This window comes from Caretta caretta, chromosome 11 (assembly GCF_965140235.1).
Source record: "Caretta caretta isolate rCarCar2 chromosome 11, rCarCar1.hap1, whole genome shotgun sequence".
NCBI lineage: Eukaryota > Metazoa > Chordata > Testudines > Cheloniidae > Caretta > Caretta caretta.
The window spans coordinates 59,047,913-59,067,680 of NC_134216.1; the positions used below are offsets into that span (position 1 = coordinate 59,047,913).

The 19,768-nt window shown below is 43.9% G+C and overlaps 1 protein-coding gene across 4 annotated transcripts in view; it reads left to right on the top strand.

Moving 5' to 3' along the window:
* Positions 1-19,768, top strand: part of SPATS2L (spermatogenesis associated serine rich 2 like) — a 146,864-nt gene that overhangs the window by 98,922 nt on the left and 28,174 nt on the right. The gene's annotated exons all lie outside the window — the stretch shown is intronic.

The window sequence follows — 19,768 nt, forward strand, 5'->3', positions numbered from 1 at the left end:
CCCAAAATAATCCATATAGTGTATAACAAAACTTACTGGCCATATTCTGTCCTCAGAGGGATAAGTGTAATGCTCAGTGACTCAAATGGAGGTCTTGTGCGCACATCTGAAGGAGTTGGCCCTACAGATATATAACAATATAAATGTGATGATATTCTGCGAGGGATCTGTTATGGTATCTCATGGGGATTGCTTCAGCTCCCATTGAAGTCATTGGTAGTATTTCCTGTTCCTTCATGAGGAGCAGGAGCAGGCACACAGTCCAATGTGCTCAAATAGTGTCTTGAGTCAGGGAATGAAAGGTCTAACTAAGGGATCACTCATGAGCAAGGATAAAATAAATGTAATAAAAATAACCAAGAGTAAAGGTGAAATTCTGCTTTCACCTATGTGGGTGCAGCTAATGGGGTTGCATCCAAATAACTGAAATGATCATTTGGCCCTAAGGCTTTTCCAAGTATATCAGATATGGATTTCTGTTAATATCTAGTGCCCTACCAATACCCTATGCTCTTGGAGGCACTGCTGTGTCAAGGGCGTAAAAGTGAGTTGATCTCTATTCTATGGGGAGCCACACTAATGGAGTGAGACAGTTTAAAAGCAATGCCAAAACAGTGCCTCTCTCATGTCCCCTGGTCATGCCTGGTCTGTAGTTAGCTTCACCCACTTCTTGAGCTGTCTCAGCCTGCACCATGTCCCTCCCCTGGGAGGAGAAGGATTGTGTGTAGCTTGTGGCATTTTATTCCCTGTGCAAGCAGACTCTCCGTGATCAAGGGGCTACTGCATAAATTCTGACAGCAAAAGTGGTGGGAACTCAAGAAGTGAACACTGGCCTTTATTTTGAGCAGAGACTCTAGTTCCTGGTGCTTGCTACTGGAGTTCTATATCTTGTAATTTAATACATTAGGGTAAGAACAAAGACAAACAGTCTTATTATAACATCAAATCCTAGAATGCATAGGAAACTCAATCTTGAAAGTACAACCTCATAGCATTAATTTATTCAGCAGTCTCTGCTGTTTACGATAGTAATCAGTGGTCTTACTACTGCTCACACTTCCAGCACTGTACTTTGACTTCAGTAGAGTTACATCTCTTTTACAGTGGCATAAGTGTGAACAGAATTAGTCCCAGAGTCTTCAGTGGTACTGTGTACAATAGGTGGGTACTGTACATAAGTTACTGTGCCAACTATTGCCTTTCTGTTGTTTTCAGACTATAGCAAGACGAGACTCTGTGATTTGACAAAACAAATGAATCTGCACCAAGCAATGTACAGTGGCAGATCACCTTCCATTGTAAATCCCCACGTATTTTAGATCATTTGAAAACAAGGTCCACCTTACCTCCCAGATGGGAATGGAAATGAAAATATTTAATAGGATAGACATCCTCTAAATCCAGGACCCAGTCCTGTACTATGTATTCTTTAGAGGGGCATACCTGCAACTGCTGCAGGTCTGCTAGGAAAAAGCAGGGGAGTAAACACAAGGAAAGCCTAGGGACTTGATGTCTCATGAAACTGCAAATAGGCTATTAAACTTTTCATATCTATGTTGCAGCCCAGGTCAGTAGTGACTGAAAGTAGATACCGTCTGATGGTTGCTCAATGGCTTTGCTGTATGGAAAATAAGCTTAAAGTTAGAAACTACTTGTTGATAAATTCACAATGTTTTGAAAGTAAAAAAGCTGAATTTTGCAGTTCTGGTCTTTTTTCTCTTCTAATTATTCTGTTTGTCTAAAATTGTATTTGTATACAGGCCTAGGGAAGATGATCCCACGCATAAAGTTAAATGTTTATATGGCAATAATCGTCCAATCCATCTAAATAGCAAAGACAGAGCAGGTCACCTTTCTTCTGAAATTGAACACACTTTGGCTCAGTGAAAGAACACAGGAAGTATCGGACTAGATCACACTCACGGCCCATATAGGCCAGTGTACTGTCTGTGACAGTGGCTAGCACCAGATGCTTCAGAGAAAGGTATAAAGACGCCATATTAGGTAGATGGGGGATAATCTGTGCCCTGCCTAGGTATCATCCTGTTCTCTAATGGCAGAGATTGATTTTAGCCTTAAAATGTGAGGTTTCATACCCGTTGCAAAATATTTGTCATTGCGGTAATAGTGGATGTTCTTGATAGCCAATCCCTTTTTAAATCTTGTTATGTTCTTGGCCACAGCGATTTCCTGTGGTAATGGATTACATAAAAATGTAAGAATGGGTCCATCCAACACAGTATCCTGTCTTCTGGCACTGACCGGTGCCTGATGCTTCAGGGGGAATGAACAGAACAGGGCAATCATCATCCTGTCATCCAGTTCCAGCTTCTGGCAGTCAGAGATTTAGGGACATCCAGAGAACATGGTGGTGTATCCCTGACCATCTTGGCTAATAGCTATAAATTTATCTAATTATTTTTTTAACCTAGTTAAACTTTTGGCCTTCACAACATCCTCTGGCAACGAGTTCCAAAGGCTGACTATGTTTTTGTGTGAAGTAGTACTTCCTCATGTTTGTTTTAAACCTTCTGCCTATTAATTTCATTGGGTGACATATGGATTCTTGTGTACTGTGAATGGGTAAATAACACTTCCTGTACACCATTCATGCTTTTATAGACCTCTAGCATATCTCTCTTTTCAAAGCTGAACAGTCCCAGTCTTTTTAATCTCCCCTCGTGTGGAAGCTGGTCCATGCCCCTGATCGTTTTTGTTGCCCTTCTCTGTACTTTTCCCAATCCTAATATATCATTTTTGAGATGGGGCAACTAGAACTGCACACACTATTCAACTTGTGGGTGCACTGTATATTTATATAGTGGCATTATGATATTTTCTGTTCTATTATCTATCCCTTTCTTAATTATTCCTAGCATTCTGTTCGCTTTTTCGACTGCTTCTGCACATTAAGCAGATGTTTTCAGAGAACTAGCCACAATGACTCCAAGATCTCTTTCTTGAATGGTAACAATTAGTTTAGACCCCATCATTTTGTATGAATAGTTGGGATTATGTTTTCCAATGTGCATTACTTTGCATTTATCAACATTGAATTTCATCTGCCATTTTCTTGCCCAGACACTCAGTTTTGTGAGATCCCTTTGTAACTCTTCACAGTCTGCTTTGGACTTAACTATCTTGAGTACTTCTGTATCATCTGCAAACTTTGCCACCCCACTGTTTACCCCCTTTTTCCAGATAATTTATGAATACGTTAACAGCACTGGCCCCAGTACAGATCCTTGGGCTGCTGTTTACCTCTCTCCACTGTGAAAACTGATCATTTATTCCTACCCTTTGTTTCCTATCTTTTAACCAGTTAATGATCTATGAGAGGACAGTCCCTCTTATCCCCTGACTGCTTACTTTGCTGAAGGGCCTTTGGAGAGAGGCCTAGACAAAGGCTTTCTGAAAGTCCAGGTACACTATATCCACTGGATCACCTTTGTCCACATTTAATGACACCCTCAAAGAATTCTAATAGATTAGTGAAGCATGATTTCCCTTTACAAAAGCTGTGTTGTCTCTCCCCCAACATATTGTGTTATCTACATGTCCGATCATTCTCTTTTTTTTTCTTTTTAGCTCTCTATCAGAGAGTACCATATAACCTCATTCAGGATTATAATTCAGAGTAGCCACTTACAAATAGATGGTGGCAAACAGTAAGTGGGGCACTCATTATGCTTAGCCACAGGTTTAGAATGAATTTCAGGACACACAAAGTGAGGTCCTCATGGTACTAGAATCCAGGCATCACAAAGCAGGGTGCCATGCCAGCTTCTCCCTCTCTGTGCAGGCAAGGCACCTTAGTGCTTACCATCAACAACCCCTTTTGTGGCAACCTAGGAGCTCTGTTGAACAGAGACTGCCATTGCCAGTCATGCAAAATTGTTTAACGTTTTCAGATAAAAATACTTTGAAGCCATCATATTAATATTTGTTTATGGCCTAAGCTGCAGTAGCTGCAAACCCAGGTGCATACAGATGAAAGGTGAGTTCATTAACCCGTTGCATCGCCGTTAGTTCTCATTGATATTTTGCATGGAACTTTGCATTATAAAACACATTCACAGATTTTGCTAGGAAGCCTTAATGCCTTTTAACTAAGTAAAGTGACAGTAGGGGTCTGATTTGCAGCTCAGCTTCAACCCACTCTTCCTTTTCCTTTTTGTGCTGGCAGTTTTGCAAATGCAATTAATGACATTTTTATGTTTAGGGGGTTGCAATCACTTAGTTAGATCTAAGAAAAGGAGTACTTGTGGCACCTTAGAGACTAACCAATTTATTTGAGCATGAGCTTTCGTGAGCTACAGCTCACTTCATCTAAGTGAGCTGTAGCTCACGAAAGCTCATGCTCAAATAAATTGGTTAGTCTCTAAGGTGCCACAAGTACTCCTTTTCTTTTTGCGAATACAGACTAACACGGCTGTTCCTCTGAAACCTGTCACTAGTTAGATCTGTAAATGATATTCATTAGGATCATGAAAATGAAGCATGAGCTGTAGAGGTCTGTCTCCAGGAGTCCACCTGCAAATGGTCTGTGTTCCCATATTAGTGTGTTAGCAGATTGAGAAACATGAGTATTCATTTCTCTATTTATTTATCTTTTAGCTTATAAAGAGCTGCTACACTAGACAGTACATGCATCAAAATATATTCACAGTGATAAGAAATCAGTTCAAAAGGTACATGGAACCTGCTACTGCTCCCATTTAAATCAATAGTAAAACTCCCATCTACTTCAGTGGGAGCAGGATCATGCTCATTAGGTTACAGAAGTGCCAGCTAGTCTATGAAAAACTGTAGAATGCAATAGGGCAGGTCCATGCCTCTCAAGTTGCAGGCCCCACAGAACAGTTTCCTTCATACATCACAATGTTACAGCACAGATACCCTAATGGGATGAAGTCTGGGGTGAAAATATCAGTGATGTGGTGCATCATCTTGCAATTGATTTAGGCAGTTGATAGGCCTAATTTTTGCCTGATTGAATGTGTAGAAAATCCATGAATCTCTTTGTTTTAACTACTAATCCGTTGTCATTCCGTCAGCCTTCCTGGGAAATAAATATCCTTCCTGGGATAACTTTGTATGCACTGTATATCCTATGTGTGCAATAAGAAGTGACCTGATCGTGTGAACACTTGCTCCACGATGTGGTAACTTAAATGGGACTAATCACAATAGTAACTGCTGTGACCGGTAGTAAGTGTTTGCAGGATTGGGCCCCATATGTTCAGCATGCAGCACCAGGCTTTGGGATGTTGCTTATGTTACTGATGTCCCATGTTCCTGAATTTAAAGTTAAAGAAAGCATCAGCAGCTGGTGGAAAGAGGAGAAGGTAATTAAGAGGAGCCCTCAGACTACTGAATAGTTATCACTGTTCCGTTCATTGTAGCTCAGTATATTTATCAGTCCGGTAAAAAGTAAGTAATTTACCCAGACTTTTGTTTCCATGGCCAAGAGGAGAGCAGCCTGAGCTAGTGAGGAATGTTAGTGACATAATATTATCTTAAAAAGAAAAGGAGTACTTGTGGCACCTTAGAGACTAACCAATTTATTTGAGCATAAGCTTTCGAGAGCTACAGCTCATTTCATCGGATGCATCAGTACTCCTTTTCTTTTTGCGAATACAGACTAAGACGGCTGTTACTCTGAAACCTGTCATATTATCTTGTTTCCTTCATGCTGGTGATTCCAGAGCACTTACAAACTGTAGAGGAATCACTTCACTTCCCAGCCGCAGAAGCAAAGCCACCTACGGGGTGGGAAGGGTCTCGGCAACACTACCCAGCAGTGTAGAATGAGAACTGAGAAGTACCATCCCCAGTCAAAACTGCAGGGGGTATTTAGGTGGGCTGAATGCATTAAGCCAGACTGGAAATTGGCCCATTCCTGGTACATGAAGCTAGCACCGCTATTCTTGGGAAAAGAGCCATTGGATTTTTAATTAACACACTTGGTCAGGACCTTTGTTCTTATGTCTCCTCTGAAGGATAAATGACATTTTAGTTTCTGTTGTTTCTATTGTTTTCTTTTAGTTTTGTTTTTTCCTTTGATTCCATAGTAGGTGTCATCTCCTCCCTCCTTTATTTTTACTGCCTGTTCCCCTTGAAATCAGTATCAAATCAGGTCTTTAGGGTATTCCAATATTTCTTTCTGAGAAGGAGTAACTAGTTTTTCACTTCACTGGCTTACCAATTGCAGCAGGAGCAAAGGAGTGCAGAGACAACTTCATATGGCTGCTTCTTGCCCCTAAGCAGCAACTTGTCCCATTATTACAAAGGGAAATTAACATTGCATGTGGTCAGAGACATCTTGAGATTTTCAGTGGATTGTTCCAGAGAGTTTTCTGTCCTTAGCAGCAGAGACCACAGGGCCAGGAGTGGCAACAGCTGGAGGAAGTCTTATGTCTCCAGCCAGCTTGTAAATCACCTCGTGTTTTTAACTGATGGCAGAAGTTTACTCCTGAATGAGCTCAGTCAAGGCTGCTGTTAAAAAGTCACCTACGTGACAAAACAGTGCTTTCCACCCATCTTAACTGAAAGGAATGATGTGGAGCAGATGTGGTATGTCACGCTATAACATCTTGGAGGAATGCAGTGCTTATTTCCTCATTTAACTTGTAATGAAACCGGGCCAAAAACAATCCTAAGATGTCCGTTTAAAAATAAACAAACACCACAGGACAGGAAGTTTAAGAGGCACTTGAGTAGGTGTAATTCTTCCCTTAAGCCCCAGATAATGTGATAATGACGTACTTTCATATGGTGCATTTCATCCCAAAGAATCCAAAGCACTTTGTAGACCATGGGCTAGACTATGTATTACTCTTTTGCTCCCTGGTGCACAGTGTACCATACCTCCTTTGTCCTGATTGTGCCTTGTCCCCATGTCTTCTCTTGTGCAGCAACTAGGCACTCGTCCAGTCCCTGTCCTGGGAGGAGCACAGGGATTATGCCCTGCTCATTTCCTCAAGAATACTAGCAAACCTCAAAGAGCATGTGGGGAGGCAAAGCCAGGACCTCATCCCTTCTCCACCCTAGCAGGCAGAACTGGCTGGATGCAAAGAAAGCACCCTAGGCACATGCCCACTGTGCCCCAAACATGCACCTGGAAGCCATCAAGACAGGTTTACATTGCATTTTTCATTACAGAGCATCCCTCATGGAGTGCCTCCTTGGCCATTTGGTTCTTCACCACATCCAACACTGGCATGTGTCTATCAGGCATACTTGACCCTAAAATATAAATAAAAATCAATTCATCCACTACTCAGATGCAGCCAACTCTGGGGTGCAGCTGTGTACCAGCACACAGCCACATTATAGACCAGGTTGGGACATACCTGAAGAAGAATTCTATATGTCAATTAGACTGCAGGGGGAATTTAGGAAGGCAGAATGTACTTCCCACCCTCCCCCAAATTAGAATTTGATCAAGACACGGTGGCTGGGGCTAACATTCGTATACTATAATAGCATGTTCTCAATTTCCCGTGAAAAGGCTGAATAAATATTTTGGGATTAAAAATAGCCCCCAGGAAATTAGAGTGAAATGTAGAAAGCACAAAAGGAGCCACAGTCCTCATAACACCTTTCACGAGAAAATCATTTTCACATATCAGAATCTATGCACAAAGTCATATGGAGAACTAAAAGGAACCATCTGCTATTTGCCCATATGATCCACTTCCCACCACAAATGGAAAATAATCTGTAGAGAATAATAAGGGGCAGATTTAATTACATCTCATGCAGAACTGGCCCAAACAGACATCCTCTCTCCTTTTCATCTCAAACATATTCATAGCTCCAGTGCCTTAAAGTGAGCACTAAAAACACTACATTCAAGATTTTTGATGTGAGCAAATAGTACTTGAAAGCTTTTCCATATGGTGGATAGTAACTGGCTCCATAATAATGTTGGGAAAACAAAGATGTTCAAACATCCTGGGGAAAGATGGGTAGTATATATTCTATGTATGTGGAGGAAAAGGCAGCTTCTCGGCATTATTTAAAATCCGGCTGGAATAATTTAAAAGGATGTATCTGTGCTCTTTGAGTGTCGGCTGATAAGTAGCGCTGCCATCTGTCCCAACTTTAGAGCAGCAGAATGAACCTAATGCATGCCCATCCTGACACTCTAACATGATGGCATTTAAAGATGCTTGTTCTCTGTTACTCAGATAGCCCCATCCATGCTCTGCTGACTTGGTAGGATTTAATGAGGATGCTACCTCAAAGAGGAGGTGATCTTTCTGGTGTTGGCGACCCCAATGCCCTGGTAATAATTGGCTGTGTGGTAGGCAAGAGCAGGCATTACCAGGGCTCCTTTAGCAAGTCTGATAATGCCTCTGAACTATCTTCATGTCCACTTCCAGCATTTCCAGGAAGTCCTTTTTGGCTGTATTTCCAGGTTCCTTTTTGCCAGATTTTTGTCTTCCTTGTTCCTCTGAACTATTTTCTTTCAAATCTTCCCAGAGCTCCTTCTCATGTTTGTGCTGTTACCAGTCTTACCGCAGATGCATGGATACCCTAAGATCCACGTGAACCTTGGAAAACCCATTGGTGCTTGATGCCTCCACACAGTCCCCTGGATCACACCAGGAAGAAGTCATGCCTCTACTAGCTGTGCAGTAGAAACTGTGAAAGGAGACCCAGAAAGAGTTAATGGAGCAGCATTAACTCCTAGTTGGTTATTTGCTCAAATATCTGTGAAGTCTGGAGGGGAGCATGCCTCAGAAAGCTGATGCCCTGAAATGCCGGAAGATGCCAAACTCCACAGAACTGCAGCAGAGGGGCTTGTGCCTAGTTTCTTTTCTCTTACCTCTGGCAGATTCCGGCAGTTTGGGTTACCTTCCACATGTGTTAAAAGGGGAGCAGAAAACTTTCATTAGATAGCTTTCATTTGGTGCCAAGTTTGATGTGCAGTCCCTTTCCTTACCTTTGCTTTACATTTGGTATTCTGAGGTATCTGACACCCCAAAGAGAGAAGAGTTTTATTTACTCTGTTTCTTCCCTTGGCAGATGTAGAACTCTGTTTGTCTCCTTGCACCTTCTTCCTTCTCAGTTTCATTCTTTTAGCCTTAGAGATGTTGACTTGTAGCCTGTATTTTCTCACTTTCTCTAAGCCGTTAGTATTGTTTTCTAGTGTTTGTCATGTCATCTCTGTAGTCTAGATCATTCACACCTCAATAGCCTGTACGTTCCCTCTTGCCTATAGCTATCCAAATGGAGAGGGTGACTTTATCTCTAGTAATAGTCACAGATGCCTCGATCCTGCATTGTGATCAACAAAGGCAGATTGTTGTACCCACGCAGATCACAGTGTAAAATCAGAGCCATAGTCAGCAAGCACCCCACCTTCAGTCATGATCTCACCATCTGTCACAAGCTGAGAAGGGTCTGACTTATCCAGTATATGGTGAGGAAGGTTGGACCCATGGTGAGGGCATGAGCTTAGGATTCAGGAGAGCCAGGTACAGTTCCCTGTTCTGCAGCAGGTTTCCAGTGTGACTTGGGGAAGTCCCTTGGTCTGTCTCTGCCTCAGGTCCCCATCTGTAAAATGTCAATAACAGCACTGCCCTACCTCACACGGATGTTGTGAGGATAAATATAGGTAAGACTATGAGTTGCTCAGATATGGTAATGGGGGCCATACCTTAGATACATAGGAAGGAAACACACTGGGTAGTATATAGGAAACCTATTCAGTGTGCTGATGACATATAACTCAACCAATGCCAATGGAATTGTTAAGATGTAGCAAGGTCTTGTGGGTTGTTGTTATTTCATTCATGCTCTCACCCATGGATGTAGTGGCTCCAATTTCTGGGAATCCATGAGTGGCACCATTATTGTGTGCAAAGCATGCATGACATTCCACAAGACAGGCTGTGCCCACGGGAAAATTCTTTCAGGCCCTCAAACAAAATGGTGTCCTCTGCACAGCGTCACTTCGCACACATGATGCATGTGAGGCCATGCTGTGTGGAGGATGCCATTTTGCATGCAAGTGTACAGTTGCATACCTGACAAAGTACATCATGGTGTGCCCAGAGACAGTGACTAAGGCTGTCATTTAGTCACGGAATCAATGACTTCCAAAGACCTCCATGACTTTAGCCAGCACCAGCTACCCCCATAGCTCCCAGCCACTGCAGGTGGCAGGAGTGAACTCTGCTGCTCCCCGCCACCACTCCCCGCCACCATGGGCGATGGAGGATCTGCCACTCCTGGCCAGCAAAAGAGACCCCCGCTGCTCCCCGCCACTGTGGGCGGCAGGGGGATTCCCCACTACTCCCATCCACCGTGGGCAACAGGGGGGACCCAGCGGCTGGGGAAATCCCCACTGCTCACGGTCGCTGCCAGCGGCTGGGGGAGCGGCTGGGGGGACCCTGGGAGCTCCCACCGCAGCAGGCTGCAGGGAGGATCCCCAGAGCTCCTAGCCATGGTGGGAGACCAGGGGGACCCCCACAGCTTGGAATCGCCAGTGGAGGGGGACCCTGGAGCTCCCAGCCGCGCCCCTCCTCCCCCCGCTGCAGCTGCCCAGGATGCCCATTTTGTCATGGGTATTTTTAGTACAAGTCACGGACCGGTCACGGCTTCTGTGAATTTTTCATTGTTGCCCATGACCGGTCCGTGACTTTTACTAAAAATATCCCTGACAAAAACTTACCTTAACTATGACCAACAGCACAGATTTGCTTTTTAAGACTCCTGAATACCAGAAGTATGGTAAAAAGTAGTTGTTGTACATGGGCAATAGACTATTTTTCAGTGTTAATATCTCATCTATTTTTTCTTTCTTTGAAAATATAAGCAATGAGCCTGGCTTGTACTATGAGCTAATAACCTGTGAGATTTCAGCTTTAAAAACAAAGCTATTTCTTGGTTAGCCCAGTAACCCCCCCAAAGCCATAGTTTTCTGTGCTCCCTAATTTTAAAACTGTAAAACAGACCCTTCTGTTCTTCTTCGAGAGGTGTCCCTGTGGGTGCTCCACTGTAGGTGTCGGTGTGCCCCTCCGCCGTTGTTCGGAGATTTTTACAACAATACAGATGCTCCCGGGGTTACGCAGTCGTTCTGTTCCAGAATGCCTTGCGTAACTCGAATTTTGCGTAAGTCGGAAACATTAACCTCAGTGGTTCTCAAACTTTTGTACTGGTGACCCCTTTCACATACCAAGCCTCTGAGTGTGACCCCCGCCTTTTAAATGAAAAACACTTCTTAATATATTTAACACCACTATAAATGCTGGAGGCAAAGCGGGGTTTGGGGTGGAGGCCAAACCTCATGTAATAACCTTGCAACCCCCTGAGGGGTCCCGACCCCCAGTTTGAGAACCCCTGGTATACCTGACCATTATGCCAAAAAACAAAACAAAACCCTCCTATTTCTAGCTTACGGAACTTTTTCCGTAAGTACGAATTTGCGCAAGTCGGGTCTTGCGTAACCCAGGGAGCATCTGTACCTATATCGGCCGCGCATGCGTGGAGCCTGCCTCACATACCAGTCTTGTCTTAATAGTGCGCATGCGCGGCCGAACTCCTCAGTTCCTTCTCTACCATCCCCGTCCAGAGTTGGACCTACAGCAGACTCATTAAAACTTTTTCTCTTACCCATTCTACATTCTTTTTTCCCTTAGTTTAGCAGTCTAGTTACTAGATAAGTTCATCCCTTAAAAAAAAAAAAATCTGTTCCCGCTTGTTCCTCTCAGCCTCCAGCCCCCGCTAATATGCCTGGCTCCCCAGGATTTAAGCAGTGCACTACATGCAGAGACACTATCTCTATCTCAGATGGTCACTCCCAGGGTATAAAATGTCTGGGGAAGTCCCTCATTCTTCAGAAATGTGGCCATTGTTCCAAATTAAAGTCCAGGGCATGTAAAGACAGAGAACTCCGCCTGAAAATGATTCTTGGGTAGGAGTTACTCAGACCTGCTTCTCGTACAGAAGGTACGGGCTCCTCAGTGAACCACAGCCCTCCTGCCTCCAAAAAGGACAAAAGAGAAAACACCCGCCTCCCTCCCTCAAAGGAAACATTGCACACAAAAAGGTCACTGACCAGGTCTATTTCTTCTATGCGGACCTTCTCTCAGCTCAGTACCTTTGATGCGCCAGGTTCCTCCAGCATCGTGCTAATCCCACCTCTGCCTGTGGCAACAGCACAAGCTCCCAGTGCTGAGGCTTCAGGCTTCCAGTTGCCTGTCTCTCTCATGGCACCGTTCAGCACCACAATGGACACGGTGCCAGCACAGAGGACCTTGCCGGAACAGAGGCGGGCTGCGCTTACCTCCCCAGCACCACCGACCTCAGCGCATGCATTGACCACTACGGTGCAGGGAACGTCAGTGCTGAACAGCCCTCCAGCGCCGCAGGCACTCCTCACAGAGGGTTTCTCTCACATGGGCTCTCTGGCACCACAGTTCATTCATTCACCAGACCTACAGGTGTCACCTAACCTAGAGTCACCTCTACTTGACACCTATTTTTTCCCCCCAGACATTCACATGCGGTCCGGACAGCTGTCTCCTGCTGTCTCTCACTTTTCTAGTGATGAGGAAGCCATAGTGCAGGGAGACTTTTCATCATACCAGTTCTCCCAGTTATAGACCCAAATCAGCACTGGTCACACAAAATCTAGGTCTTCGTTCATCAGAGACCTCCCTCCCTGGTATACAAACCCGTGGAGGATACCACCTATGCCCTTCCCCGTTCAGTGGCAATACTAAGGTCCAGGGGCACCATATAAGTGATTCCACTGTGATAGCCAAGATGCCAGAAATAGGAGCAATGCCACCTCGCCACCTCCAGTGCATACAGCTATGAATGAGACACAACAACAAGCTGTTACTCCACACTTCGATGAACACGCTACACACGCTCCCCAATCCTTCTGGAGCCCGTATCCACACAGGATGAGGCTATACTGCCTGCCCCACCAACACTGTCGGATGATTTCTTAAAATTTCAAGTCCTCTTCAAAAGAGTCACCAACAAGTTGGGGATTAATCTGGAGGAAGTTTCTGAAAACCAACATGAGTTGACTGACATCCTGCAACCTACCTCCACATCCAAGATTGCCTTACCTATAAATTCAGCCATTATGGATCCTTCCAAAACCATATGGCAGACACCGGCTACTAGCACATTTACCTGTAAGCAAGCCGACCGGAAATATTTTATTCCTTCCCAAGGGTCTGAGTTCCTTTTTACTCACCCAGCGCCAAACTCATTGGTAGTAGAGACAGCTAACCAAAAGTTTCCAGTTTCCCAGGTCTACCCACCCCTGTTAAAGACAGTAAAAGGCTGGAGCTGCTTGATCGTAAAGTGTATGCTTCGTCCACATTACACTTCCGGATATCTAATTTTTCGGCCGTTCTGGCAAAATATGACCACAAAAACTATGAGAAACTCATGGACTTTATTGATGACATTCCAGAGAGCAAAAAACCATCAGTTTAAAGCCATAGTCTCTGAGGGACAAACCATTTTCCATACCACACTACAAGCTGTTCTTGATGTTGCTAATACAGCTGCAAGGTCCACTGCTACAGCAATCCTGATGCGTCAAGCTTCATGGCTTTCATTGTCTTCTTTTCTTCGCACAGTTCAGAATACCAATGAAGATCTCCCTTTTGATGGAAAACTATTTGCCAGTAACACCAACGATGTGCTTCACTCCATGAAGGACTCGAGAGCGACATTAAGGTCTCTCTGTATCCAAACCCCTGCAAATAGGAGGAGACAATATAGATACCAACCTTATCAACGTCCACGCTACCCGACATGTACTCAACAAAGTCATAGACCATATGAACAACAACATCAGTGACCAAGATACCAATGTCACTATACCAATTCATCGGCTCTGTGTCAACCCCCTCCCACAAATAAGCAAATTTGAAGATGTGGTCAAGGGTATAGAAAACATCATCCCTACTTCAGTGCCCATTCCCTTCCTATCTTTGCCCCCCACCCTGTCCCTTTTCAGGGACCCCTCTCACGAACAACTGCTCCACCAAGAGGTGCATCACCTTCTCCAATTAGGAGCAGTAGAACCAGTGCCCGACCAACACAGAGGAAAAGGGTTCTACTCCCATTACTTTTAACAGAAAAGAAAACTGGGGGATGGTGACCCATTCTTGACCTCAGATGCCTCAACAAATTCATTATTTAAAAAAAAAATTCAAAATGGTGACTCTTGCAACCATAATCCCAGCACTGAAGCAGGGAGATTGGTTTTCAGCCCTCCACCTGCAGGGCGCTTATGTTCATGTGACCATATATCCTGATCATAGATGTTTTATTTGCTTTGTTTTGGGCTCACAACACTACCAGTACAGGGTCCTACCTTTCAGCCTCTCGACTGCGCTTTGTGTCTTTTCCAAACTCCTCGCAGTTGTAACAGCTCATCTTAGAAGGCAGGGAATCATAATTTTTACTTACCTCAACAACTGCCTTTTCAAAGCCAGGACCCTCCAAGAAGCCATTCAATCCACACAACAGATAGTCCAGTGTTTCCATGCTCTTGGCCTGCGAATGAACAAAGAAAATCTACACTCACTCCCACCCCACAACTGGAGTTCATAGGAGCACATTTTGACTCATGCAAAAGAATAGCACCTCTCCCACTCCACTTTCTCAACACCATCAACCTTTTGGTTGCCAAGCTGTACAACAGTCCACAGGTGACTGCATGAGATTGTACAACTCCTAGGCCACATGGTCTCTTGCACCTTTGTAGTCAGAAACGCTCGCCTCTTCATGAGGTGTTTCCAAAGTTGGATGACCACTGCCTACAGACCAAATGCCCATGGTGTGAACAACCTTTTATACATACCTCCCAGAGTCAAGGACTCCCTCCACTGGTGGACATTGCCTCACAACCTTTGCTCCAGGGTCCCCTTTCTACAGGACGTCCCACCAGTTATCATAACTACGGACGCATCCCTTACGGGATAGGGAGCATGCGTGCCCCAATACACTGCCCAGGGGCTTTCGTCTCCTGCCAAGATGTCCCTTCACATCAACGTCTAGAACTCTGAACGATACACAATGCCTGCCTCCAATTTCTCCCCTTCATACAAAACCAACATGTCAGGATAATGACTGACAACATTGCCTGCATGTTCTATGTAAACAGGCAAGGGGGGGGTGATCCCACTCCCTTTCTACAGAAGCGATGAAATGATGGAACTGGTGTCTCAGACACAATGTCTGAATATCAGCTGCATACTTATCTGGCTCTCTCAATACCACCACAGACGACCTCAGCAGAAGATTTCCCATAGACCACGAATGGGAACTAAACAAGGATATAGTACTAAACATATTTCACACATGGGGATATCCAACCACAGACCTTTTCACAACTGCAGCAAACAAGAAATGCCCAAGATTTTGTTCCAGAGCAGAACTAGGCAAACACTCCTCGGGGGATGCGTTCATATTCCCATGGAACCCCGACCTCACATATGCATTTCCCCAATACCACTCATACACAAAGTATTAATAAAAATACGAACAGACCAAGCCAGGGTCATAATGATTGCCCCCGCATGGCCTAGACAGGTACCCTTTCCTTGCCAAGATGGCGCTTTCCACAACCATCCCACTACCCCTCCGCCCAAATCTCTTGTCCCAACAACGCAGTCTGCTACTCCACCCCAATTTAACATGTTACACCTCAAGGTTTGGCTCCTTCATGGTTCTCTCATGCCGAGCGAACTTGCTCGGAGCAGGTTCGAAATGTACTCCTTCATAGCACAACAAATTCTACATGCACCACCTACCTTCATAACTGGACAAGATTTACACACTGGTGGGCTGCCACAGAAACTGCTCCTTTTTTCTGCGCCTCTCCTGCTAATCCTCAACTATCTGTTAGAGATTAAACTCTCTGGACTCTCCCTGAGTTCCATCAAAGTCCACTTGGCCGCAATTACAATGTTCCATGATGCCACCATTGATAGGCCTATCTTTGCTCACCCCATTACTAAACGATTCCTTAAGGGACCCCAAACCCTATACCCAGATATCAAACCGCCTAATCCACCTTGGAACCTTCTCCTTGTCTTAACATGCCTAACCCAAAAACCATTTGAACCATTAGCCACATGTTGCCTCCTACATCTCTCTATGAAAACTGCATTTCTAGTAGCAATTACCTCTGTGAGACGTGCAGGAGAAATTGCAGCACTCATGGCAGATCTGCCATACACCATATTTTTTAAGCACAAAGCCACCCTACGCTTACTCCCCAGAATTCTACCGAAGGTGCACTTATCTTTCCACGTCAATGAGCTTATCCATCTCCCTATCTTTTTCCATAACCACATGCAAATTCCTTTGAATCTACGATGCACACTTTTGTTGTGCGCAGAGCTTTGTCCTACTTGGACCGGACTAAAACCTTTAGGCGCTCCGACAAGCTATTCGTCCCCATTGCAGAACGCTCTAAGGGCTCATCTATCTCTAACCACAGACTTTCCAACTGGATCTCGAGTTGCATTCGTCTCTGCTATCAATTACAGAATGTGACTCCCCCTACTATCAGGACTCACTCCACCGGATCCATGGCAGCCTCAGTCGCCTTTCTACATAATGTTCCCCTTAAGGACATTTCCAGAGCTGCCATTTGGCCTTCTGAAAATACGTTTGCAAAACATTATGCTCTTACACAAGGACCCATCACTGATACACGTGTGGGCAGAGCTGTTCTATCGACTGTATTCCTTCCAGATCCGAAGTCCCTACCTCCTTGAGAGAGACTGCTTTTCAGTCGCCTACAGTGGAGCAGCCGCAGGGACACCTCTCAAAGAAGAAGAGGAGGTTACTCACCTGTGCGGTAACTGCCGTTCCTCGAGATGGGTATCCCTGTGGGTGCTCTACTCCCTACCCCCCGCCCCCCTACTTCGGAGCTGGGGCGGCCTTCGTTGTAGAGAAGGAACTGAGGAGTTGGGCCGCGCATGCGCACTATTAAGACAAGACTGGTATGCGAGGCAGGCTCTGCGCGTGCGCAGCCGATACAGGTACTGCTGTAAAAATCTCTGAACAGGGGCGCACAACACGCACAGGGACACTCATCTCCAAGAACGTCAGTTACTGCACAGGTGAGTAACCTCCTCTTTTTTTAAGTTATAAAAATCAAAATGCTCTCCCACTCTGAGGCCCACTATGCCAATTTTTAGCCGAAACACTTTTTATAGCCAAGTTATAAATTACTAGCTGATTGTAAAGTGATTTGTAAAGAAAGATGCAAACAGACCTATAATTATTCTGGTGTTCATAGGCACCACTATAATCAAGGGTTTCTAGATATACCTGTATTAGTAAAGGAATACAATAATGACTTAAAGTAAACTCACATAATGAAAAGCCCATGGGCACTTTCACCATTACCAGCTGGTGCACTGTAGAGAGGAAGGATTTCAGTGAAATTGATTTACCATGTCTCATGTTTGTCTGCTCCGTCAGACTGCCTTTGTAGCCAGAATAAAAATGAGCCTAATCTCGATTACTATGCAAATACTATGTATATACTAATACAGTGATCAAATAGGAAACTTTGGGTTCCATGAAAATTCAAATACAGTTGAGCTAATAATGTAAGAATGCTGTTTACTGAGGCATTGCAAAATATGTCATCTAATGACTATTCTTATGGGATTATTACTGTAAAGAAAGCCATTTCTCCAGGCATGCAGCATTGCTTCAGGGCTGTTATGAAGCTTTTAATCACCTGTTACAGATCTCAGGTCATGCATGTATATGCACCCAAATCATTCTAGCTTCTTGTACTGTATGGTTAACAAACATAACATTTATGTTTTTGAATTAGAGAGACTGCTTTTTTCTAAACATAAAATCATTATAGAGCTTTGCCACATGTAATAGCCTTTCTATTCCACCATTGGATCACATATATTAACCTTAGGATGTAAGTACATACACTAAATGAAAAGTAATGACCAGAGACATACTATAAAATTAATCCGGGGGCCTAAACTAGATTAAGTGTCCCTTGAATTGCTGTGTATCCTCCGATCAGGTACAGTAGTGAGCATAAGCTTCTCTCAGCCTTCCCTATAATATTTCAGTGGGTTGTCAGCTGTCACAAAATTTCACATGATTTTTTGAGCTTCTTTCCCATCACTTCAATAGTCTTTGGATTAGGCCATTAAAGAGTCCAAGATTTCTTTCAGAAGTGATGTTTTTATCAGTATGTGATGATGCAACATCACAACATGATTTGTTTAATCCTTAGGAAAAATACATATATGTGGCAACTTTAAACTAAGCCCTGGAGTGACCCCATCTCATGGAAGAGGATAGTTCAGTCTCTGTGCCTCTTTAACCTTTAAAATCTCTTCTGATACTGCCAGCAAGTCATGATGGCTTTGTGAGGTGGACACTTGTCCACGAGGATCTGACTGAGACTACCTCTTCATTTGGCACAGACCGCCAAACAACTTTCAAATGGTAATAGTTTTTGGTCACTACTGATTTGATTTAGCTTCTTGGCCTTTTGGCTAAAATAGGATTGCATTTTCTGATTCTCAGTTACTGAGGGACAATCTTCATTCATTGATATATTTGCTTTCCACAACCAACGCTCTGTATAACTTTTCATGAGTGATGTACCCGAATGTTTGGATGCTAATATCTAAACTGTATTTTTAAATGTATTCACCTAAATTTGGGTTATTGCTGATTATGTACTAGATGTATTTTATAAAAGCATCAAAGAGTCCTGTGGCACCTTATAGACTAACAGACGTATTGGAGCATAAGCTTTTGTGGGCGAATACCCACTTCTTCATATGCACGTAGAAGATGCATGCATCTGAAGGAGTGGGTATTCACTCACAAAAGCTTATGCTCCAATACGTCTGTTAGTCTATAAGGTGCCACAGGACTCTGCCACTTTTACAGATCCTGACTACCCTTCTCATATATGTATTTTATGACTTCTAAAATAAACTTTGTATTTGTGGATAACCGAAGCACTATACCCAGATGTACAGACTCTCTTTTTTAACCTATGCATTATATAATTTTTTAACATCAGCTCACATCTGATCAATCCTGTGGCAGAGGACTATAACCTGCTCTTGTAGGAGGATAGAAGTGAGGATCTAATACATCTTTTATCTTAAATTGCTATGTTCCTACAAATGGCCTGAAGGAGAAAGCCTCCATATCCACCTACAGGAGCCATCCAGTCCTTCTCTTAAAATGATTCTTCAACTTGCTAGCTAATAAAGTGTGCAGCCAACATTGTTTTGTAAACTTCTTGAAGAAAGTTTTCACTTACGTCTTTTAAGCACTCAGCAGAACTAAAGTGGCTGCCACTAAAATAATTGATTTTTAGGGAATAGATGCTTGTAAAAGCCAAAATTGGTGGAATTCACACACAATACAGGGCACAGTCAGAAGGAGACCATGTATGTTGTAGTCCTCTGAATCCCCAGCTGTCAAAGTCCCAGTAACTCCCCAGCCCTGACCATTTTTCTGCTGACCCAGTCCACAACCCTTTCCTCACTAACGAAAGACTCAGCTACCTCTAACTCAATAATCCAACTTTCTGTCTGCTGATCCCAACCACAAAATATCCCTGACCATGAAAAGCAACCCAGTCTCCAGTTCCAAAGGATAAGCTCTACTGCAGTCCTCTAATGCAGTAGTTCTCAACCAGGGTTCCGAGGCCCCTGGGGGGCCATGAGCATGTTTCAGGGTGGCCACCAAGCAGGGCCAG